This window comes from Triturus cristatus, chromosome 4_1 (assembly GCF_964204655.1).
Source record: "Triturus cristatus chromosome 4_1, aTriCri1.1, whole genome shotgun sequence".
NCBI classification, from domain to species: domain Eukaryota; kingdom Metazoa; phylum Chordata; class Amphibia; order Caudata; family Salamandridae; genus Triturus; species Triturus cristatus.
In genome coordinates, this window is record NC_140585.1 from 1,234,979,481 (window position 1) to 1,235,004,623 (window position 25,143).

Consider the following 25,143-nt stretch of genomic DNA (forward strand, 5'->3'; position numbering starts at 1 on the left):
ACTGAGATCCGGTAATGTGCTTTGGACATCTGACAAGAAACCTGAGGTCCATAGGCAAGCATGATGTCTCAGTGAGACTGAGAAACTCATGGCTCTTGTTAAGGAATCCACAGTGCGAAGATCTGGCTGAATGAGGTGCTTAGAAGCTGCCTGACTATCTTGGGCTACCTCTGAAAAATTATGCAGTAGGTGATCCGGGATACTGGGGACTATCAAGTTTGGAGCAGTCACGATCTGAGGGAAATGACTGAGCCTGTTGTCTGGAAAGGTAAGACTTTTAAAAAAATACTATTACTTCTAAGGTTTATTGTTAGTATTTAGTGAGCGTAAGTATATTTCAGTGTAGTTAGTTGTGTTTTTGTAGGTAGAGTTATTTTGTATACTATGTACAATGTAGTTATGGGTTTCGTGAAACATGTTGGAGGAAACTGTAAATTGCTATGTTTTAAATGTGTTGATATATGTGAGGTTAGTGTGCTATATGTACTGTTGTTTTGGTTGGGGTTATTTACTAGGTTTCAATGGTTTTGTTTGACTTTCCTGATGTCTTGTTTATTATCATGCATTCATTATATTTGCAACGTGTAATAAGTGTTGATATTGTGTATGCTATTTGTTTTATTTAATGTTTTTCTAGTTATGTTGGGAATGTTGCATCTTTGTGTTTTGTTTTTATTTTACAGAAATATTTTCATATTGCTTTTTTGATATTGATGTCTTTGGCACATTTAAAAAACGTTTTTCATGATCTCTAGAATTTGTTTTACAAATGCATTAAGGAATATTTTTTGATGCAGTTACTTTTACAAATTATTTTTCTGGCAATGTTTGCATTTTTTGGGTTACCTTTGGTGAATTTATATTGGTGTTATGGGATTACAAAGGTGCCCTAATGCTACAGAACTGTGAGTACTAAATTTAAAATTAGTTTTATTTGTGGATGGGAATATTTCCTATTTATATATTGTTGTTTCCTATTATTATGTTTAAATGTATTTTACTAATGGAGTTTTAACTACTCCTGTTTATTTTGTGTATGGCACTTAATTTGTCAAAATATGTTTCTTTTTTTTTTAGTTAAGTGAAATATATTATAAGCACCGAACTGAAAAAAAGATGAATGCGTTCTATGGTATGTGTACTTTACTTTTTTACAGTAGTGTGTAAGCTATGGAGTCTAAGTAGCCTAGATGTGGTAGTCCCTTTTATAGGTTTACCTTTTCTTACAAAGAAAATTCATGCATTTGTGGTATTTTATTGGTCATTCTTGGATTTAGTGTTTCTGATAGGGATTGTTGGATTCTTAAAGCTTGGTAGCTGTGTTCATTTTGTAGTAGTTCAATGCATTGGTATATGGTTGGATGGTTTCTGCCAATTGTGCCTTGAAATGAGTTGTGCTGCGATTCTGCTCCATTGTTTGTTTTGGATTCTTTGTGTGGGGCGATTTCATATACACTCCAACAGTTTTTTTTTAAAACTTATTTTTATTGCAACACTGCACAGATATTGCATTACATGTTCGTCATACAGTTTACAATGTATCATGTGGCAGGCTGATTATTAAAGTTACATCACAGCAGTCTACTCGGGTGCCCGTAATCTCCGCTCCATAGTTTCATTGGTGAAAGCATAGTAGCTATGTGGTATTTAAAGCCTTTCCCGTACATTCCAACAGTTAATGTAGAACCTGGCGTGGCGTCTGTTTCCATAGCAAAGGAGTTGATCACCCAGGTGTCCTCAAAATAACCTAGAGTGGGGTTATTTTCCCTTTGTTTTCTTAGTAAAATTCAGAATCTATTAACAAGTTGTAATATCTTGTTGATTCTTTGGGTGACACAACTGACAGTGCAAATATTTTTTTTAATTTGGAATTAGATTTTGCAAATTGTGGAGTATTCAATACTTTAGGTGGAATTTTTAGGTAGTGCTATCAGGCTCTGGTATAATGGAAATTGCACCCCGGCCGTTGTGTATTTGGATAGATTTTGTGTAAGGCGTGTATCATAAACTTTAAATCTATGATTATTATATTTTGTGCATAGTTGGTACTTGCTTTATTATGTTAAACATTTCTAAATAGGTGTTTTATTGTTTACTGGGCAGTAAAACAAATAGCAAATAGCAATGGTATATTATTGCCATGCAGTTTTCAATGGATCACATTTAATTGGTAGAAAGGTGGTGGACATGTCTTAAAGGTGCCATCCATTTGCCATCTGAGACTTTGTTTTAATGTTTGCAGGTTTTGTTCTATACCAAACATTAATATTAGTTTTTCATTATTTTGATTGTCATACTGGAGGGAATTCTCTTTTGTATGGGTGAATAGTGGGTTGTAGGGGATGTCTACTTCTGAAAAGGTTAGGAATTGGGTTTGTTATTTTGTCTGCAGTTGTTAGTTGTGCTATGCAGTGGGTTCGGATTTTATGGGCATAGGTTTTTTAGTTCTGCTCTGCTTGAAGCACTAGATCTTATGGAAGCTTCCTTCAGGTCTGGAACTCTATCTCTGACTTTTATTTCTGCTATATTTGGTGGATGATTATGCTCAGTTGTGCCTTCTACTTTGCCGTTTACAATAATTTCCCTCCCCTAGCATCCATTTTAGGAGTACATGGTGCATTTCCAGAGTTTACTTTCTTTGCTGCTTTGTTCTTTGTTCTATGAGGAGCCTAGCTATGTTAGCAGGGGTTTTCCTTTCTGGGAAAATGTATGTTGTGTTTTGGGGCATGTTGTATTCTGTTTTAGATTAAGAAATAGAAACAACATTATCTATCTTGGTTTGTGTGTTATATTAATTTTGTAAACAGTTTAGTTACAGCTATTTGTGGTTTTTTAATACTCACATGTGGAAGTAGTCTTCTCTTTTTTCAGGTTGATTGTTTTGTTAGACCAATGTTGGGTCTGATGGCTTAGTGAACTAATACGTCCACTGCAGAGGCCTGTTTGACCTCATGGTCACAGGTTCAAATCCTGGCTGGTCCCCTTCGCCTTTCATTCTTCTGAGGTCGATAAAATGATTACCATTGAGTTGGGTAACAATAAGCATCAGCGCCGAGATAGCCTTCTGGGTGAACGTGCACTTTATAAAGGCACGTTATGTTTGTTTTCAGTTCTTTTTTTGTTTGGATTTTCTTCTGCTTTGTGTGGGTTTTTGTGGGAGGTCTTTGGTGTTAAAAAATAAACAGAAATACGTGTATTACTTGTTTTGTTAATTTTTTACTATTAGTTTGAGGGAGTTGAGCGGTAGGTAGTTAGGAAAAACGTTTGTTAGTTACTTTGTTTTGTATTTATACGTAGGTATTTGGGCAGCATGGCTGGCTTCTTTCTTGTCAGTTCTTGTCTGCTGTCATTGAAGCACACGGATAATGAAATACGTTCCTTCTTTTATAAATGTTTGTTAATTCTTTGTGTGATTTGGATGGCTGATTGAGTTTTCTAGTGTTCTGATTGGTGTATTTGACTTTTTTTTACCATATGTAGTGGTTGATAATCAGCTTATGTTTGATATTGTTGTATTAAAAGTGTGTTTGTCATATTTTTAAAGTTGTATTTATATGTTATAAAATAGATATTGTGGAGTGCAATATTTTAATCTCAATATTGTTAGTTTTTGATATTGTTCTGAAAAATATTTTGTGTCTTGATTTTTTGGCATTATAAATAGCATTATTGCCTTTTGATATTTCAGGTTACTACATTGTAGTGGTGATATTATGCGGCAATATTTGTGCAGTCGATCTTCTGTAATACAATCATGACAAAAAGCAGGGTGGCCACAGATTGAGAACCTGTGTGAATAATCGGGCTACAATAGGGGTTCCTTCGGAGTACCTTCTTCAGGGTTTCATTTTCTATTAAGAAGAGTAGATGCAACAGTGGCTCTAAGCTCCAGGTCATTGGCACAAATAAAATAACAGTGATAGGGTAGTCCATGCTGTATCTTTTCCACAAAGACATTACAGAATACATGATATTTACAAACAGCCATTGGGTATCATTAGCCAGATCCACGGGATCAATGAGTGAAGGGCAACAAAGAGTTGGTATGATAGAGAGAAGCTTCTGATAATGGTGTTCCCATTGACAGCACCAGGATTAGGCGCGAGCGGTCTGTGCGCTGGCACACGGATCAGTAGCAGCGCACCACCAGTGGCCCATACCACGGCTTTCTTCTCATTACCTGTATTTTTCCTCAGTGATGATTGAGTGCAGGTATGCTTAACGCATTTTTTAATGAGTGGTTTTCACAAAAAGAAAATGAATAAACCATTGAAATGTGCTAATATGTGCAGCTATGTCGCTGTGTTTTGATAAAACCAGACATGCTACTGCTCTAAATATCACATATTCAGTGTGATAGCTAGGCTATGAGGCTTCAAATAAATGTAATCAATCTGCTTTAAACTAAAATACTTTTCTGGGATACTTGTGAAGAATGTCCTACTTTCACGTTGCAAAGACTCCCTTTCTGTCAAATGATTTTATATTCATATTTAATGTTTTGTGGCCTGTGTTTGGGGGGCATTGCAGCCTTGGCCCATGGGAAGCAACAAGGTGAGGGAGATGTCCTTTATATTTAGAAACTGCTGTGGGGGTGATGATGACCTCACTGGTAGGGCCTCGAGTAAGGAAGTCCCTATCCTGGGCCAAGGGAGTGAGGCCTCACTCAAGTGTCTCCACAGTGATGCCTCAATTAAACCCCTGCACAGTGAGTTGATGTGAGGAACGCCAAATATTCTGCTTTTTGCACCTCACACAGGCAGTGGCGGTTGGTGGCAAATCACATTGGAGCGGCGCAAAAAATATACACATAATAATATACACAATACACAATAATATAAATATACACATAAAAAAATCACTTAACTTACACTGCTGCTCGATGTTCTGCAGCACATCCTCGTTGTTCTGCAGCACACCCCTTGGGGCGCAAGGCCAACAGCCAACTCTCTCATCCAATCAAGATGCTTTTCTCATGCTGTTAAGACGCATGAGTGAAGCGTCTTGATTGGCTGGAGTGGGCATGCTCTACTCCTAAAAGCACTATAGGCCTGTGCCTTCTCTCCAAGCCAACTGTCCAAGACAGCCGGTTGGAGAGGTTTGAATTGCCCATGTCGGTTTCGCTGTAGCAAGGTAGACGACCAAACAAACATGCTCACTTCAAACTTAAGTGGCCACTCCTCAGTGCTGCCACTCATTGACAGTAGTGACGCACTGGCCCGCTCTGCCCTCTGTTTGCTGGCAGAGAGCATAAAATAAAATCATTTTATTACCATTTTATTTTTAACACTTTCTGAGCAGCAGTGTGGGGGGCAACGCTCCTCCGCCCTCATGGAGGAACCGCCGCTACACACAAGGCTATGGTGATAAATGCTCATCTTGAGGGTGTGAAACAAAAAGGCGCAGTCTGAGTTGTCTCTATTGGACTAGCATGATATCTCTCTAACAGCCCTGGACTTTAGATACCCTCACCGTTCATCTGATCTGGCACAATGGTCCACGCAGGGTCGTGCTGGTCAAGTAAGAACATGCCACTGATGCGGGAGGCCCGGGAGGGGGGGGGGTTAATGAACATTGAGCAATATGATCTTGCATCACATCTACAATGAGATGGCTGTCAGAAACCCAGCTTGATCACACAGCCACAGAGCTAGCACTGGTGAAAGAGTATTGTAGTTCTTTTAATCCCATTGCAAGCACTACTCCTCCTTATTCTTGCTTCATGTGAATGGCACACTCCTATTTCAGTAGAGGCTGACAAATCACTGCCCAGATCCCCCTATCCACCCGCTAGCCCACGTCTCTGCTTACCAAATCCAATCAACCTGAAACCTTAGCATTCTGAGGGGCAAGTGACCATGGGTGATTTCTTTCAAGACAGACACCTCTTGTCCTTAGAGGAGCTTATGGAACAGTTCAGTATCCATAGAGGTCAATTCCTAACTTATAATGCTGACTCGTACTCTTTGATCTGACTGGAGAATTGTACCAGAAGAACCATCTACGCATGCGGTCTTGAAAATATTCACACTACAGGTAGTGACCGACGCCCCATTAGTTAGCTAACCGAAGAATTTGGTGCCCACACACTGACCTCCCTAGAGAGACTTAGTGGAAAATATGAAACGAAATTGGAGAAGGCATTTAATGAAACCGAATAGGGAAGAACACTGGCCTATCCAGCCACTGTTTCCAGGAACACTAGGTTCAAATGTATACAGTTGCACCATATGCACAGAAGCCTTCCTCAGGCATTGGAAAAATAAATAATTTATTACTGGGTGCAAACGTTTGCTGCTCCCGCTGCCAGGTGCCAAATGTAGATATATTGCACATGCTATGGTCATGCCCCTCTCAATCTCGATACTGGCTAGCAGTCACCTCATACCTTGGTCAGGTCACAGCACACACCACTTTGAGCAGCTGAGAGGTTTGCACCCTAGGATGATGTAAACGCTCCAAAAAGAATAAACTTAGAGCCCGATTCTTAGATCTTGGCTCGATACTTGCAAAACGTGCCATTACACAACTTTGGAAAGCCAATGTGTCCTCTCCCCCATCTCCCCGTGTTTCTTTATGATCCCAATCGGTGGTGACCTGGACTGAATCTGAGAGCAAAGAAGTTAGGCAGGAGGAGGCCAAGGACCTCAGAAAGCACCCTTTATCACAGGGATGGGACGAATTGCTGTCAAATTTTCAGGAGGAAGCCAAGAATAACATCCTTTCACCCTAGCTGTACTCTCTAGGACCAATGGTGGCTGGCATTAACGGTGCGGGGGGGGGGGGGGTGGCTGGGGGGGGGGGGGATCGCACTCAAATAAAATTAATAAATATAAAAATAAATGGCCACGCGCGAGCACATAAATTTAAAGTAAAATAAAATACCTTACTCCTGCTCCGGACCTCTCAGCACTGCAGCTTGGTCACCAGGAAACTCCCTAGACCAATCCTGACGCTGCTCTCATGCTGTGAGAGCAGCACCCTGATTGGAGGGAGCATCCTCACTCGGCCTGCTCTTGCTGTAACCCAGCTGTCTTAAGACAGCTGGGTTTTAGGTTTCAAAGTGTGCATGTATGACTGGGCGTCTCAAGACGGCTGGCCAAAAGGACATGCACACTTTGAAAAATGCACACAGCCCACCCTCCTCCCTGCTGCTGTCATTCAGCTGCGGCCCCGCCCCATCCTGACACTGGGTTCAGGACAAAGGAGGAAAAATAAAATGGTAATAAATTACCATTCTATTTTTCATCTTGGGGTTTTTGGGGGATTTTTAAGTGGGGCGACTCTCCTCCACTCAAATAGAGGAGCTGCCCCTGTCTAGGATGATAGAGCACCTGTGACTTTTGATACTGCTTTCTCTGTCTCTAGATGCCCCTACTCAAGTGCATTGAACACTCTTTCCCATGAGCCCACCAAGACCTCATGGTTGTACGTTTGCTTTCGGTCTTCTTTCTGCTTTTCATCGCCACAGACTCTCTATGTTACTTGTTTAACAACTTACATCAACGTTACCTAGCTTAAGAGAATTTCAAACTGTGTCTGCTGATTCTCAATGCTCAAATTGCTAAACAAATGTAAAGCTGTAAAAATGAGCATGCAATATATATATATATATATATATATATATGTATATATATTAAATATATATATATGACACAGTATTGTCATAGCAGAAATATTTCAATAAAAGATGTCAAAAAGTCGTAATATAACAGCAAAGGTAGAACTTGACACTGAGGACTTTGTTATTGTGCTTAACCAGTGAGGTAGGGTGGCATACTCGGCTGTAATTTCCTGTAAATTATCATCATTTAGCCATAAAAATATGAAAAATATTATGCATGCCTGAATGTGATATGCCACTGGAATATGTCCTTAGTTCTTATTTCCCTTTTGAGCTTTGTCGAAGATCTTACCTATGAGCAGTGAAGGAGATCAGCTATAGAGGCTGAGGGAGAACATGCTTTGCCCAAGATCAAACAGTTTGTTAAAGTAGGAGAAATGAGGCTGCCGTGCAGGACAGCTCACTCCAAAACCTATAACTTCCATACTACAGAGATTTTTATTCAGTAGAGCAGAGGTTCTTAGCCGTGGGTTCATAGACCTTAGCAGTCCACGATGCCTACTCAGGGGGTCTGCGACTGTTGGGGAAAATTAATTAATGTTAAGCAAAAAAAAAGCAATATGTAAAAATAATTTTTTTTACACGCTCTATAAATATGAAGGAATTTGAAAGTGTCGGCTAAAAATTAAGTTGGTATCCTTTGTGTGATTTGTAGAAGCAGCGCAAATACAGCAAACAGAATCTAGTATTGAATATTGGGGGGCTCAATTAAAGCACTGGTATGCGCCTTCAAAATGAGATCATGCATCAGGACCAAAAAAGACAAAATTATATGTTAGACTCTTGTGTATTGCCTCGTCCTTTGAAATAAAACTACATTTCGGAAAGCTCAAACCTACCCATTAAAGTTACACTTTTCTATACGTTTTAGTTTGTGAATTAAATGTAGTATTTCATAATCTGTGCATGCGTTTGATGTATACTTGTTTATGTATTTGTGTGTATAGTTTTGAGGTTGAAATAGTAGAAATTCTTTAAGCCAGGGTCCCAGCCTTCCTGTAGTGATTTTGTGTGGGTCCACAAACCTAAAAGGTTAAGACCCACTGGAGTAGAGTGTGAGACTGTGCACAATACCTCCATCCCCAGTTATATCCATTGTGTGCTGGTTTCCAGACAAGTAGCCTTATTACACGCTTATTAACAACTTTTATTGCCTTATTCTATTCACTTTACAATCTCGTCAAAAGGGAAGCAGGGGAATACGTTCAAAAAGGGATTGCCGAAGAGTGCACAACACGCTCATGAGGTGAGGCACAATCAGGATCATGAGGTGAGGCACAATCATGATCATGAGGTGAGGCTCAATCATGATCATGAGGTGAGGCACAATCATGATCATGAGGTGAGGCTCAATCATGATCATGAGGTGAGGCACAATCATGATCATGAGGTGAGGCTCAATCATGATCATGAGGTGAGGCACAATCATGATCATGAGGTGAGGCTCAATCATGATCATGAGGTGAGGCACAATCAGGATCATGAGGTGAGGCTCAATCATGATCATGAGGTGAGGCACAATCATGATCATGAGGTGAGGCTCAATCATGATCATGAGGTGAGGCTCAATCATGATCATGAGGTGAGGCACACTCAGGATCATGAGGTGAGGCTCAATCATGATCATGAGGTGAGGCTCAATCATGATCATGAGGTGAGGCACAATCATGATCATGAGGTGAGGCTCAATCATGATCATGAGGTGAGGCTCAATCATGATCAAGGACTGTCCTTCCCAAGTATATGCTACTGTGTTCCCAGACTTGTACTACATAGTGTAATACTAGGATGTTTAATTACACGCTTATTAACAACTTTTATTGCCTTATTGGGGTCCAGTTCCGATATTGTAAATATTCATTGAAATATTGTATTCTATGGTGTTTGTATATCTTATTTTTTGAATACACACCTACTAAACTATCAACAAACATTGTAAATTTTGATCATATATTTGGTGTCCTCCTCCCCTCTTCTTTCCTATGGTCCAGCCCGAGTGACCTCGAGGGTTAATTATTATTATTAAGATTCAGTCTGTTTATCATCCAGTAAGGTTGAGCAAACTCTTGTTCGTTTGATTGGCTCTTTCCCCCATTGCTCTTCCTATAGTCGAATTGGGGTACCCCTATATACTTAGTGGATACATCATATACCAGGTCAACCTCTCACAGTATGTTAATACCCAACATGGATTTTAAAGAAAAAAACCAAAAGAATCAAAGCAGCACAGAGCTATGTCAAAACCCTGCACCCTGGTGAATAACCACCATGTAAGGGAAGAAAACCTTATACTCTATAGACCATGGGTACTCACAAACTTTCTCTCGGGGCCAAATTTACAGTGTGGTTTGTGGCCGAGGGCCGCACAGGTGGGGCGGGGTCAGTGGTGGGGGGGGAGAGGGGGGGCTAGAGCAACAAAATAAACTGTGACCATGAGGTTGAACACAGGCCCCTGCAGCAGACGCATTCGTCCACTGAGCCACCAGACCCGGCATACACACATCTATCAATCAATCTCTCTATCTCTCTCTATCTATCTCTCTATCCCTCTCTCTCTCTCTCTCTCTCTCTCTCTCTCTCTCTCTCTCTTTCTAGCTCTATCTCTCTCTATCTCTCTCTCTCTCTCTCTCTATCTCTCTCGATCTCTCTCGCTATCTGTCTGTCGCTGTCTGTCTCTGTCTCTATCTGTCTCCATCTGTCTCTGTCTCCATCTGTCTCTGTCTATCTGTCTCTGTCTCTATCTGTCTCTGTCTCTATCTGTCTCTGTCTCTGTCTCTCTCTGTATCTGTCTCTATCTCTCTCTCCCTATCTCACTCTCTGTCTGTCTCTGTCTACATCTGTCTCTGTTTCTATCTGTCTCTATCTGTCTCTCTCTCTCTTTCTCTGTCTCTATCTATCTCTATCTGTATTTGTCTCTATCTGTCTCCGTCTGTCTCTATCTCTATCTTTTCTCTGTCTGTCTCTATATCTATCTGTCTCTGTCTGTTTCTGTCTCTATCTCTGTTAGAAATGGGATTTTTGGTAGGCTAGGGCTTGCTTCAAAGCCAGGCGGAAACAACCACTCTAGTCGGGATAAGGGAGTTACACTCCTAAAATAACCCTTGCTCACCCCCTTGATAGCTTGGCACAAGCAGTCAGGCTTATCTTCGAGGCAGTGTGTAAATCATTTGCACACAACCAACAGTAATACACTGTAAGCACTACAAAAGGAAACCACACCAGTTTTGAAAAATATCCAATATTTTTATATACTTAAGACAAGACCAAAAACGATAAAAATCCACAATACATAATGACTCATCAGGGTCCTCAAAGTCACATGCGTTGCATATCGATCTCCTCTCTGTTGGAGTCAGGAGCGCTGGCGTCGGCAGGCGTCTGGTGCTGCGGGGCGAAGTGCAGCGGTGAGGCGTGCGGTGTCCTCAGGTGGCTCGGTGGCGGCATCAGATGGTGTCGTCAGTGAGACCAGCGTCGCGGTGCGAGGTGAAGGCGGTGCAGGTCACGGTGCAAGCAGCCGCGCCGTTGTGGCTGAAGCAATGCTGTCGGCTGACGAACTTGAGTCGATGGTGCCGGAGTCGGTAGGCCAAGGCTGCGGTGAGGGATGAGGGTGGTGCATCGTGTAACTTTACCAGCAGTGCCCTCGAACCACAGTGCAAGCAGCGGCATAGATTTCGGCGTGGAGCGGCGGCATCGGGGATACCAAGGCGTCGTCGTGAAGCGAGGCGGTGCGGAATGTGGTGCCCACAGGGCGTGGTGCAGGCAGCGACTCGGTGGCGGCAACAGCAGGCAGTGGCGGTGAGACCAGGGACGCGGTGCGGCGTTGCGGCGCTGCCCTCTGCCATGCCTTCAGTGCACGGAGTCGGCAACGGTGTAGTAGACGTCGTCGGGTTGCTTTTCTTATGTTGCAGCACAAAACACACAGTCCCTAATGCTGAGGGCAGAAAAGCTTGAAGTCTTTGCTGTTCCTGAGACTTCTTGAACAGGGGGCATGCTCTACCTCAAGCCCTTGTAGAAACTCACAATAGTAGATTGCAAAGTCCAGTCCAGTCCTTTCACTGCCCAAGACAGAAGCAGCCACTGCAGGCCAACACAGCAAAGCACACAGCAAAGTGGTAGTCCCTCCTCACAGCTTCTCCAGCTCTTCTTCTTGGCAGTCTTCTTGGTCCAAATGAGTTCTAAAGTTCAGGGGTCTGGGCCCCAATATTTATATCCCATCCTTTGTTCTCTTAGGCAGAGAGTGTCTGTGCCCAGCCAGAACCAGTTCTGCCTTCTCTGGTGTGACTTCCTGGCAGGAGGTGGAGACGGCATGGTGAGAGGCAGACCAGGCCCTTTGAGGTGCAAGGAAATCTCCTCCCCTTCCTCAATTGCAGCCCAGGTCTATTCAGCCCTTTCCTGACCCACCTAGACTATCTGGAGCCACTCTTGCTCCCCAGCCTTCTGTCATCCAAAACCCAGACAGGGAATCCACATTCCAGCAGAGGCACACAGGATGACGGAGCAAGAAAATACCTACTTTCTAAAAGTGGTATTTTCAAACACAGAATGTAAAAATCACCTTCACTCAAAGATGCATCTTTAGATTCTGAGTTCAGGCATACTAAACTTTATTTTCCTACCTAATTCCCCGGGCAAGTTATGTTTATAAGATGTCATAAACAAACTCCCCATTCAGTGTCCTATGGGGATCAGCTAGCCTTGCAATAGCGAAAAACAAAATTGGCCGTAATTCACTATCAGGACATGCCACACACACCAGGGCATGTCCTACCTTTCACATACACTGCACCTTGCCCACAGGGGTACCTTGGGCCTTCCTTAGGGGTGGCTGACATGTAAAAAAAGGGAAGGTGAGGGACTGGCAAGTGTGTGCCAGGACAGTGTTCCACCGTAAAGTCCATTCCCTGTAGGGAGATGGACCACCTCAGCAGTTTTGGATTCTCATCCCTTATTTGCATCAACCACCTGAGAGGCCTGTGGTCTGGCTGAACCCGGACGTGAGTTCCAACAGGTATGGTCTCAGCTTGTTCAGTGCCCAGACCCCAGCAAAAGCTTCCCTTTCTATGGCACTCCACCTCTGTTTCTTGGAGAGTAGTCTCCGGCTAAGGAAGACTACAGGCTGGTCTAGGCCCTCTTCGTTCAGTTGTGAGAGCACCGTTCCCACTCCATACTCTGAAGTGTCAGTCTGCACGACAAATTCCTTGGAGAAGTCGGGTGCCTTGAGCTTGGGTGCCTTGAGAACGGGTGCCATGCACATGGCGGCCTTCAGGGCATCAAAAGCCTTCTGGCAGGACTCAGTCCAGATAACCTTTTTGGGCTGCTTCCTGGAAGTCAACTCTGTGGCAACAATGGTGCCATACCCCTTAACACACCTCCTGTAGTACCCAGTGAGTCCTAAGAAGGCCCTCACCTCTGTCTGGGTCTTGGGGGGCTCCCAAGCCAGAATGGTGTCAATCTTGGGTTATAGGGGTGCCACCTGGCCGCTTCCTACCTGGTGTCCAAAGTACACCACCGAACCCTGCCCGATCTGGCACTTATTGACCTTGATCGTGAGGCCTACCCCTCTGCAGCACCTTCAACACTTCACAGAGGTGCTGCAAGTGTTCTTCCCAGGTGGAACTGAACACTGCGATGTCATCCAGGTAGGCGGAACTGAAATCCTCCAACACCTGGTTGACCAACCTCTGAAAGGTGGCAGGGGCATTCTTCAATCCAAAGGGCATCACCCAGAACTGGTACTGTCCTTCTGGGGTTGAAAATGCTGACCTCCCCTTAATCACATCGGTTAAGGCAATCTGCCAGTACCCAGACGTTAAATCAAACGTGCTGAGGAACTTGGCAGATCCCAACAGATCAATGAGCTCATCCGCTCTGGGGATGGGGTGTGCGTCAGTCCTGGTGACGGCATTGAGCCCACGGTAGTCCACACAAAACCGCAGTTCTTTGGGACCAAGACCACTGGGCTGGCTCAAGGACTGTTGGAAGGCTCAATCACCCTTAATGCCAACATCTTAGAGACCACCTCTTTAATGCTGGCCTTGACCCGGTCAGTCAACCTGTAAATATTGTGCTTCACAGGAGGACTGTCACCGGTGTCCACGTCATGGGTACACCAGTGAGTAACACCTGGGGTCAGGGAGAACAGTGGGGCAAATTGTCCCAACAACTGGTGACAGTCGCTCTGCTGGTCTTTAGTCAGTGTAGGGGAGAGGATCACACCTTCCACTGACCAATCGCGCTCCTTGGTAGACAGGAGATCAGGGGGAGGTTCACTCTTCCACCCCATCATCTGTCGGCAAGTGCATGCTCACTTCGGACCTCTCGAAGTGGGGCTTGAGGCGGTTCACGTGGAGGACCCTCAAAGGGTTCATTGGAGCCCTCAAATCCACCAGGTAGGTGACATCACTTTTGCGCTCCACCACCTCAAATGGCCCAGTCCACTTGTCCTGCATGGCACAAGGTTCCACTGGGGCCATGACCTACTCTTTTTGCCCAGGTTGAAATTCGACCAGAGTGGCATTCTGGTCATACCACTTCCTCATTTCTTCCTGGCTTGCTTCTAGGGTCGCCTGAGTGAGTTTCCTGAAGCGGGCAGTTTGGTTTTTGAAGGCCAGCATGTAACTAAACACATCCTGGGCAGTTTTCCTGGGAGCTGCCTCCCAGCCTTCCTTCACCAAACACAGAGGCCCTATCACAGGGTGACCATACAGAAGCTCAAAGGGACTGAACCCAAGAGACTTCTGTGGTACCTCCCTGTATGCAAAGAGAAGGCACGGCAAGAGGACTTCCCACTTACGCCTCATGGGTTCCATTAGACCCTTAATCATGCCCTTCAAGGTCTGGTTGAACCTCTCCACCAGACTGTTACCATGTGGGTGGTAAGAGGTGGTGAACTTGTAGGTTACACCACACTCCTTCCACAGGGATGTCATATACTTGGATACGAAATTGGCGCCCCTGCCAGAAACCACCTCTCTGGGGAACCCCAGTCGGGAAAAGATCCCCATTAACGCCCGGCCCACCACTGGCGCCGTCGCTGTCCTGAGAGGGATTGCCTCCGGGTACCGGGTGGCATGGTCCACCAAGACCAGGATGTACCTGTTGCCCATGGCTGTCTTGGGATCCAGTGGCCCTACAATGTCCATCCCTACCCTTTCAAAGGGCGTTCCAACCACTGGAAAAGGTTGGAGAGGAGCTTTGACCTTCCTCCCACTCTTACCACTTGCCTGGCAAGTTTGGCAAGACCTGCAATGTCCATCTGACTGCCTTCGCATTTGGGGCCAGAAGAAGTGGGTGACAAGCCTGTCAAAGGTCTTGTCCTGCCCCAAATGTCCTGCCAAAGGCACGTCATGAGTCAGACCCAGTAGGAAGGACCTGAAGCGCTGGAGTACCACCAGCACACAGGCTGACCCAGGCTCAGCGACCTTAGACTCACTGTACAGGAGATCATTCTCCCAGTAGATCCAGTGTGATCCAGACTGATCACCAGCTGCCTGGTCTGCAGCCTGCCGCCGCAGACCCTCCAGAGAAGGGCACTCCTTCTGCTCCTTGCAGAATTCCTCCCTGGTGGGACCCCCTTCTTGATGCCAATGGGTCAGCTCAGAGATGTCCCCCAGTTCAGCTACCTGCCTCCCTGTAGGCACCGGGGGATCCCCCTCAAGGTCCGCCTCCTCCCGGTCCATGGTAACTTCAGGGGCCGGTTTCCCGCACCCCTTGCACTTTCTCTTGGCAAGGGATTGGGCCACTGTTTCAGGCTCCAAGTCCTCTTGATCACCCTCTCTGGCCGCCATTGACCGAGTGGACACTCATGCCTACTCTGGCAACCCAAGCATCTCCAAGTGAGAACTGAGCTCAACATCTTTCCATAAGAACTGCTCCAGGTAGTTACCTAGCATACAATCTACAGGCATGGAAGGGCTCAAAACCACCCTCAAGGGACCTGAGACCCCCCCCACTCGAAGGGAACCTGTGCCCCCACACACTGGCACTCTGAATTGTCCACCGCAATTACTTGGTGGAATGCCCCTGGGACTACCTGCTTCTCAGAGACCAGGTGACACCGGACTGAGATCACACTGGCTCCAGTATCTCTTAGAGCCTCTACCCTTTTCCCATTGATGGTCACCCAGGTGCTGTATTTCTTTGTGTTAGGGGGCACCGTGTTTTCTGGGACCATCTCACTGTCCCCAAGTGAGACGAGGGTCATTTCTGCGGGGTCCCCACCTTCCTGTGGGTACTCCTCCTCCTCAAGCGCTACACTAGCCAACACCTTGGACTGTCCACCGGTGGGTGGCTGTGCCCCCTTAGGGCACTTGGGGTCCCCCTTCATGTGACCCACCTAGTCGCATGCAAAACACTTGCCGGGGCCGGTCTCAGCAGGCTTTCCTGAAGAGACCCCTTGTTTCTTATCTCCGTGGGGATGGGAACCTTTACCCTGGGTGTTAGTTTGGGGCCCTTCAGAGAACTACTGTGCTTTACCCTTGTCCCCCCGACTTTTCTGCTGGGGACCCTGTCCACCTTTGGCTGAGTCCCCCCCAAACGCCTTCCTGTGGACTCTGGTACTCACCCAGCGGTCCACCTCCATAGCAAGCTTCCTGGGGTAAGTCAGCCTACTATCGACTAGGTGCTGGCGCAGATCTGCAAAACATAGACTAGACAAGTGCTCCCATGCAATCAAATTGTAGAGTTCCTGAAAATATGTCACATTACTACCCTTCACCCAGCCATCCAGTGACCTGCAGAACACATCTACACATTCCAATCAAGTGTTGGCATCGGACTTCTTACTGGACCTGAACTTATCCCTGTGTTTTTCAGGAGTGAGACGATACTTAGTGAGAAGGGCCTTCTTCATGTTAGCATAGGTGAGGTTATACCCCTTACCCAAAGCTATTAAAGTATCCCTTGCCTCTTCTGGAAACAGAGGCCACAATCCTGCTCCCCAATTCTCCTCAGGGACCCCATTCATGTGTATGGATGCCTCATAACCCTGAAACCACCTTTGTATGTCGTCCCCCTTCTTGAATTCCTAGCCTACATTCTTAGGGATGTGCACCATCCTGTCTGCCTGTCTTGACGGGTTGCTGCCACCATCTGAGCTGGCTCTACTCCTCTGATCCAGCCCCTTCACCTGATCTCATGATCTAACATCATCCTTTTCTCTTCCATGGCTATCTTAAGTTTCTCCAGTTCTACTGCAACTCTTCTTGCTTCCGGCTTGTCCTCCAGCTCCTCTGTGGACAGGCCACTGCTGCCTGGCCTGGAGGGTTCCCACAATCCCACAATCCCAAAAGCACATCCACCCTAGGAATAGGCTCCTCTGCCTCTCCACTGAGATCACCAGACTGCTCGCAGGCATGTCTGGTTGCTACCCAGGCCCTCAGCGCCTTTTGTAGTTCCTCCTTCCTAGTGAGGCTTCTGACTTGGACTTTTAGATTTTAGCAAATCACTTTCAGTTCCTTAACACTGTAGGATTTCAACCTATCCTCCTCAAAGGCAATTTCCAGGGATGCAACAGATGATGCTCTTGATTCAGGCATGATGAAGTAGCAAGTTCAACTGGTAAAATCAAAAATAGGCCAAAAAGAAAAAGAACCAGTATGCGGCATGTAATGGTCTGCGATATTGTAATAGTGCACACCAATCACTGTAAGTCACGAGCAAAGGCAAGTCCTATCCTCACCGCTGACAACCAATGTTAGAAATGGGATGTTTGGTAGGCTCGGGCTTGCGCCAAAACCAGGCAGAAACCACCACTCAAGTCAGTATAAGGGAGTTACACTCCTAAAATAACCCCTGCTCACCCACTTGGTAGCTTGGCACGAGCAGTCAGGCTTATCTTAGAGGCAGTGTGTAAAGCATTTGCACATAACCAAGAGTAATACAGTGTAAGCACTACAAATGGACACCACACCAGTTTAGAAAAACATCCAATATTTTTATATATTTAATACAAGACAAAAAACGATAAAAATCCACAATACAGTACTTAAAAATCTTCAGTTATCAAAATGTGCTTGAAAAAAAGTTCCTTGATGTCGATAGCTTCGTCCGGGGCTATCATGGCGTTCTGAGCAAACAAATCCAAACAGTTCTAGCTGACCGCGGCGTCTCAGGCCAGCTACGGTGTAGGGAAGACCCGCAAACAGTACCTTTTAGAAATGCAGGGCGTCGGCGACATCTTGTTGAGCTTCCGAAAGCACGGCATCCGCGGGTGTCCGTTCCTGAGGTCGGTGCAGGAGTCGTCAGGGCCCTCGAAGTCACACGCATTGAAGATCGATCTCCTCTCTGTAGGAGTCAGGAGCGCTGGCGTCGGCAGGCGTCGGGTGCTGCGGTGCCCTCAGATCTCGCTGCGAGCAGCGGCTCGGTGGCGGCGTCAGATGGCGTAGTCGGTGAGACCAGGGTCGTGGTGCGAGGTGAAGGCGGTGCTCGTCGCGGAGCTGGCAAGTCACGGTGCAAGCAGCGGCGCCGTCGTGGCTGAAGCGCTGTTGTCGCCTGACAAACTGGAGTCGATGGCGCTGGAGTCGGTAGGCCAAGGCTGCAGTGAGGGATGAGGACGGTGCATTGTGTAACTTTACGAGCCACGGTGCAACCAGCGGCATAGATTTCGGCGTGGAGCGTTGTAGCCGGGGATACCATGGCATCGTCGTGAAGCGAGGCGTTACGGAGTGCGGTGCCCACAGGTCGCGGTGCGGGCAGCAGCTCGGTGGCAGCGTCAGCAGGTGTCGTTGATGAGACCAGGGTCGTGGTGCAGTGTTGCGGCGGTGGCCTCTGCGGTGCCTTCAGGACACGGAGTCAGCAGCGGCGTCGTAGACGTCGTCGGGTTGCTTTTCTTTTGTTACAGCAGAAAACACACACTCCTCAGTGTTAAGGGCAGAAAAGCTTGAAGTCTTTGCTGTTCCTGAGACTTCTTGAACAGGGGGCAAGCTCTACCTCAAGCCCTTGGAGAAACTCACAAAAGTAGATTACAGAAAGTCCAGTCCTTTCACTGCCCAAGACAGAAACAGCCACTGCAGGCCAACACAGCAAAGCACACAGCAAAGTGGTAGTCCCTCCTCACATCTTCTCCAGCTCTTCTTCTTAGAAGTCTTCTTGGTCCAAACAAGTTCTAATGTTCAGGGGTCTGGGACCCAATATTTATATCCCAAAATCCTTTGATCTCTTAGGCAGAGAGTATCTGTGCCCAGCCAGAACCAGTTACCTTCTCTGGTGTGACTCCCTGGCAGAAGGTGGAGACGGCATGGTCAGAGGCAGACCAGGCCCTTTGAGGTGCAAGGAAATCTCCTCCCCCTTCCCCAATTGCAGCCCAGGTCTATTCAGCCCTTTCCTGACCCACCTAGACCATGTGGAGCCACTCTTGCTCCCCAGCTTTCTGTCATCCAAAACCCAGGCAGGCAATCCACATTCCAGCAGAGGGACACGGGATGACTGAGCAAGAAAATACCTACTTTCTAAAAGTGGTATTTTCAAACACAGAATGTAAACACCACCTTCACTAAAAGAGGTCAGGCATACTAAACTTTATTTTCCTACCGAATTCCCCGGGCCAGTTATGTTTACAAGATGTCATAAACAAACTCCCCATACTGTCCTATGGGGAACAGGTAGCCTTAAAATAGCGAAAAACTAAATTGGCCGTAATTCACTATCAGGACATGCCACACACACCAGGGCATGTCCTACCTTTTACATACACTGCACCCTGCCCACAGGGGTACCTTTGGCCTACCTTAAGGGTGACTGACATGTAAGAAAAAGGGAAGGTGAGGGACTGGCAAGTGTGTGCACTGGCCAAGTCGACATGGCAGTTACAAACTGCGCACAGACTCCGCAATGGCGGTTCTGAGGTACCTTTTCCGTGCTACTCATGTGGGTAGCACAATCAGTACTGCAGGCCCACTAGTAGCATTTGATTTACAGGCACTGGCACAGTCAGTGCACTTTACTAGGGACTAACAAGTAAATCAAATATCCAATCATGGAAACACCAATCCATAACACAAATCACCACAGGAGCACTTGCACTTTGCCACTGATCAGCAGTGAGAAAAGTGCTCAGAAACACTATGCCAGCAAATACAGAGTCAAAACCGGGAGGTCAGAAAGCAAAAACTCTGGGGAAACATGCCAAGTCTAACAATCTCTATCTGTCTCTGTCTTTATCTGTCTCTGTCTGTCTGTATCTGTCTGGCTCTGTCTGTCTGTCTCTCTGTGTCAGTCTCTTTCTCTATCTGTCTCTGTCTGTCTCTGTCTCTGTCTGTCTCTATCTCTATCTGTTTCTGTCTCTATCTGTCTCTGTCTCTATCTGCATCTCTGTCTCTGCCTCTATCTGTCCCTGCCTCTATCTGTCCCTGCCTCTATCTGTCTCTGCCTCTATCTGTCTCTGTCTCTGTGTCTTTCCAACTGTGCCGTGAGGTTACAGAGGCCAGCAGTAAACACAGAAGATGGCTGCAGGAGCATACTTAGTGAATACCTATTTAATATGTAATCACTACGTATGCTCCTGTGGTTATCTTCTGTGTTTACTGCTGGCCTCGCTAGAAACGTAGACTCATCAAGGCAAGGTTCGCGGGCCGCCAATGAAGGACTGCCGGGCCACTGGTGGCCCGCTGGCAGTACTATGAGTACCATGGCTATAGACCATTCATCAAAAATCTTGGAAGCATTAATAAAGAAGAAACATCAAAGTGTGTGTCAATACCAGACCTGTTTTTCAAAGAAAACTGCAACCCTGTGCCTTGGTGAATAACCCTCACGTAAGGGAATTAAACTTTACACTGTAGAGTCCATTCATCAGTGGTAATGAGTGACATAGTAATAGCAAAATAAAACCTATACAAACAACAACAAGCTGTTTGCTGAATCACACCATTACGTAACATATTGATAGTGCCAATACAAGGTATGATGATACCAAACAAAGACTTTCAATGAGAGAACAAATAAATCAATACTGCCCACTGTTGTCCAATCCAGTGTGAAAGAGAAAACATCCCCCACCCTACTCACAACATACATTTGGAAATGGACAGTATGGCAACATATAAACACAACCTGTGTGGCCAGGCCAAGTGGTCTGTTGAGTCCCAACATAAGTTGAGATAGTAATCATCGGTATATAAAACCAGTACCGAAAAAGGGTACAACCCTTACCTCATAGGTCATTCGCCGAGTGGGGAGGATGGACAGGGAGTTAATGAATCTTCGGCTAGACTGTGTCTCTACCAGATATTACGTTACCGAAGGTAAGTAACTTTTACATCTGATAGAGACATCTAGCCACAGACTCCTTAACTTTTGAATTAAATACCATAGCTATACCCCCCTGGAGGAGGGGCTGCAAACCAATCCGACAAAGGTTCTCAAGAGAACCAGCCGGCCATAACTAACAACCGACCAAATGTATGTAGGAATAGCACAACAAGAAAATAGAATCCATGATCACTGTCACAGAACATATAAATAATAAATAACCCTACAGGCCAGAGAGAATCGGCCCTTGAAGGAAAAGGGGGAAAATCCCTAAAGAACCATCTGTACTTATCAGACATTAACGTTTATCCCCCGAGGGGAAAGGAAACACGCTGACCAATAGGGCCGAGTGCAAGACAAAAGTCATGTATTCCGCATTCTTCACAACAATAAAAAAAAATCAGAGAAAGAACTGTGCTGATAAAATCCAAAAGAAGGACTCTCAGAACTCATTCCATTACACCAAAATGAATGAACACCAAAAGAAAGATGAACAATAATACCTCCATGATATAGAGAATTTTGTTTGACATAATGACCACTCAAAGGTTATATAATGCACTGTAAAGAGACTAAAACAACACTGATATGTTTGAATTTAATATTCATATTCATCAATTATTTAAACATTTGTGCTACAAAAGTGTATCACCTGGACATATACATAATATATATAAAATTGAGTCACAATAGACTCCGAGTCGTCTGACAACACATAGAGCATCGCTGGTCCACATTTACTCCAGGACCGCAGGTATCTACAATGCCTGCGCCTGCATGGCCTTCAGTGTCATGCTCAGAATGTCTAAAAGTGACTCCGAGCCGTGGGCACGCTCAAAATACCAAGCCAAGCGAAAGAAGAAAAGGGAATGCTCCAATTAGTGCAGGATCAAAACATTAAATAAGGAAAAAACTAAATATTAAAAGGAAATTATATACAAAATGAATCCTTGTTAACAACAAGTGCATGCAACAACACTAGTGATACAAAACACAATTAGATCACAAGTCCGCCTCAAGAAGTAACAGCCATGACCCAAGGACTTGTAAAATACAGAGAAAATAGATACATACCCAAAAAGACAGGTAATATATAACCTTCAGACAGATGCAAAAAGCATTGTGGGAGAATAACAAGAAGAGCTTCTTATAAAGCCTAAAAACTACAACCATAAATTGTATAACCGAAAACCGGTAAGGAAACTGCAGCTAGAAGTCTCCATCAGATTGTTTCCAACACTACCTATCACACAGCGTAAGATACAGAGTTCAACCCATATGTTCTAGGAATTTACAAATGAATTACCTATCCACACCACAGAGAAGGCAACTAACTTATGTCATCCAAAGAATACACCATAAACTCCGAATTTCCTCTCACAATGTTCCTAAAAATGAAGTACATATAATAAAAATGTAGATATGCAGTCCGCTCAGAAGGAGAAAATAACCAACACCATAAAAACATATATTCCAAGAGGACTTTAATGAAGTATGAACCACAAGAACATGGATTCAAAAGAATACAAAATGTAGGCCCTGAATCCATCAGCGCCATACTAAATATGCACACCACAAGAGTAGTGAGGACATACTACCCTGATTACTCTAACGAGTAAAGACAAGAGCGTCCCTATTTACCAGACTTACCACTAGCATACCAACATGTCCCTATGAGAGATAACGAAAGGTCGAAACCATGCACATTTTAGCATACTGAACTGCTTCAAAGAAGCTTGCGTCAGAACATTTTCCATAAAAAAAGACACATCTCTTGAAAATAATCTCTTGAGCACAAAGCTCATCCTCAGAGGCCAAGGGACAAAGGGAAACCTCCCTCGGTCATCTATATCAATACCCTTAAAAAGCCCAAAAAAGGGAAAAAATGGTACTGAGAATAAAACATCTACTCTCGCAGGACACCAAGTGGTCAAATCAGCAACGGACATGTAAAATGCCCTAACAAAGCTTACTCTCGTATAAAGAAAAAGCCTGTACCTCAAGTATAAAGACAAGTTACACCAGTAACAAACAAGGAAAAGCTATGACTCTAAAGACCTCTGTATTTCACGGAAGCGTCTTAATGCTGCATCAACTTGACTCCCCAAAAATGGCAACATCAAATGGCATGTTGGGCAAAGTCGACTGGACAGCCTCCAAGAAACCTGAAGTTGCCAACCAAGCCCGAAGCCTTAATGCCACTGCCGATGCCATAGCCCGACCTACAGAGTCCGTAGTGTCCATACCACACCTTATAGTAAGCCTAGCAGCCTGCTGACCATCTTCAATCAAATCACCAATTTCCGAGCAGAGGTTATCCAGAAGAGATGGTAACACATTCTGTAGCGAATCCCATAAAGCATGGGAATATCGACCCAGCACACAACCATCAAGCGGGAGGGGTAATGGGACACGGAGTCTCTACGAGGTGAAGTCCGAGAAGGCTGCAACTTCACCTGCTTACCTTTTGACTTCCCCAAAGAACAACGTCTTCAATAATGGCTACAGCTCCCAGTTTGACCCCGCAAATGCTCTTCCCGAGGCGAACAAGACAGAGGTTGGGAAGCCTCCGAGGATCGTGATACACGCGCCACCATCAACTTCAAATGTTGCTCCTTTAACAACTTTGGTTTTAGTTTCTGGCACGAGCCACACTCTTTGGGATTGTGGTGCTCACCTAAACACCACATACAAATTGTATACTGTCAGTCACCGACATATGTCGGCTACAAGACCCACAAGGTTTGAAACCTGCAGACATTAGACAAAGGCATACTGTTCCACCGACACAAAGTGTGAAAGTAGGTCAAATAATCGACCTGAGCAACCGCTTCTCTGGATCCGCGTTACAGTCCGGAAAAGAAAAAAATTACGTTCGGGTGCCGGAGGGGACTTATATGGCTCCACTGACGTCATGACCGGAGTCAACGTCATCACAGAGCTGTATGATGCTGTCCCCCGGCACGCAGAGGTACTGCTGAAGAATGTCCAATTCCAGACTGGCGCCTGGGGAGAATTCAAAAGTTAAGGAATCTGCTGCTACTTGTCTCTATCTGATAATGTTAGGCCAATGCACATCAGCAAATTAGTTCCTCTCTTATTTCATGTTTTACTTAATCTGGCATTCCCCGAAAGTGTTAGCTATTTTATCATGTTGTGTTTCTGTATTTTTTCCTTGCATCTTATTACTCTTGCATAGTGCATACTTTGAGCCGTGCCAGGTGTATATGAGTGCCTTTGGTTGAGAGCTCTGACAATAAGGCTGAAACCAAAGCAAAGTGCCTGCCAGTGGGTTGGACTCTCTGCAGAGCACACAGAAAAATGGTCATGCATTCCAGTTGCAATTGAAATTCTGTGGAAATGTGTGTGAAGGGGGTATACAGATTTCAAAATATTTACAAGACAAAAGGAAATAAATTGCCTAAATGTGAATGAATGCAGTGTATGTTTGGAAGTGATGAAGTGAGGGAGATGCGAGGAATTGCATTCAGCGAAGAGTGAAGAAAGAGTGCTGATGAGGAAAGAGAGGTGGTTGAACATGTGCAGATGGATGAGCTGTGCAGAGAAAAAGGTCTTACATTTCTAACATAAAGTGCACATAACTAAAGGCCAAAACTCCTTCCACAGGCCTCAATACTATTTAATTCACAGACTCACAATTTCTGAATTGAAACATTTCCAATGCTAATTATTAATAACAAATCATTGTTGTTACTAATTTATCTTAAACAGCTATGAACCATTCACAAAGCCAATCGTACTGACAGGATGCAATTACATCTCAGAGAGAAACCAAAATAGTGGTTGGTGGCACCATGAGAATCACAAAAATGTATTTCACATGTTCCCTTTCGGAGAGCCCCAATTTTTTTCATGCCACTTAAAGACCTGTCTGCACATATTTCTATATGACCGACTGCAGCCAGCAGCTGTGGGTGCTTTCTGAAACCTGGTTAGAGCATTTTCTTCCAAAGTTAATGTTGCATGCAGTGCAAGACACTGGGCAAGCACACACTTTAAAGGGCTGAAGTTGTCGTGCTGTACAATTTGCACATTAGAATAACTGTTGAGCACATAAATGCAGTAATATATGGAGCAGTTTTTAATGTGTGTAATATTTGAAGACTATATGTTTCCACTGCTTTATAAGCCTTGCTCTATCAATTAACTAATTTGCTTTAAAATGCACCATTTGCCAATATTTTTTCAATATTTTCTCAGGAGGAGCACACGACCTGGACCCCACGTTTGTCCATTAGCTTGATCGTGTC

The 25,143-nt window shown here is 45.0% G+C and overlaps 1 long non-coding RNA gene across 1 annotated transcript in view; it reads left to right on the forward strand.

Moving 5' to 3' along the window:
- Positions 1–25,143, forward strand: part of LOC146856484 (uncharacterized) — a 44,512-nt gene that overhangs the window by 16,952 nt on the left and 2,417 nt on the right. Inside the window, exon 2 of the long non-coding RNA XR_014980954.1 lies at positions 1,078–1,132. This is a non-coding gene — a long non-coding RNA (uncharacterized LOC146856484). The remainder of the gene's footprint in view (positions 1–1,077; positions 1,133–25,143) is intronic.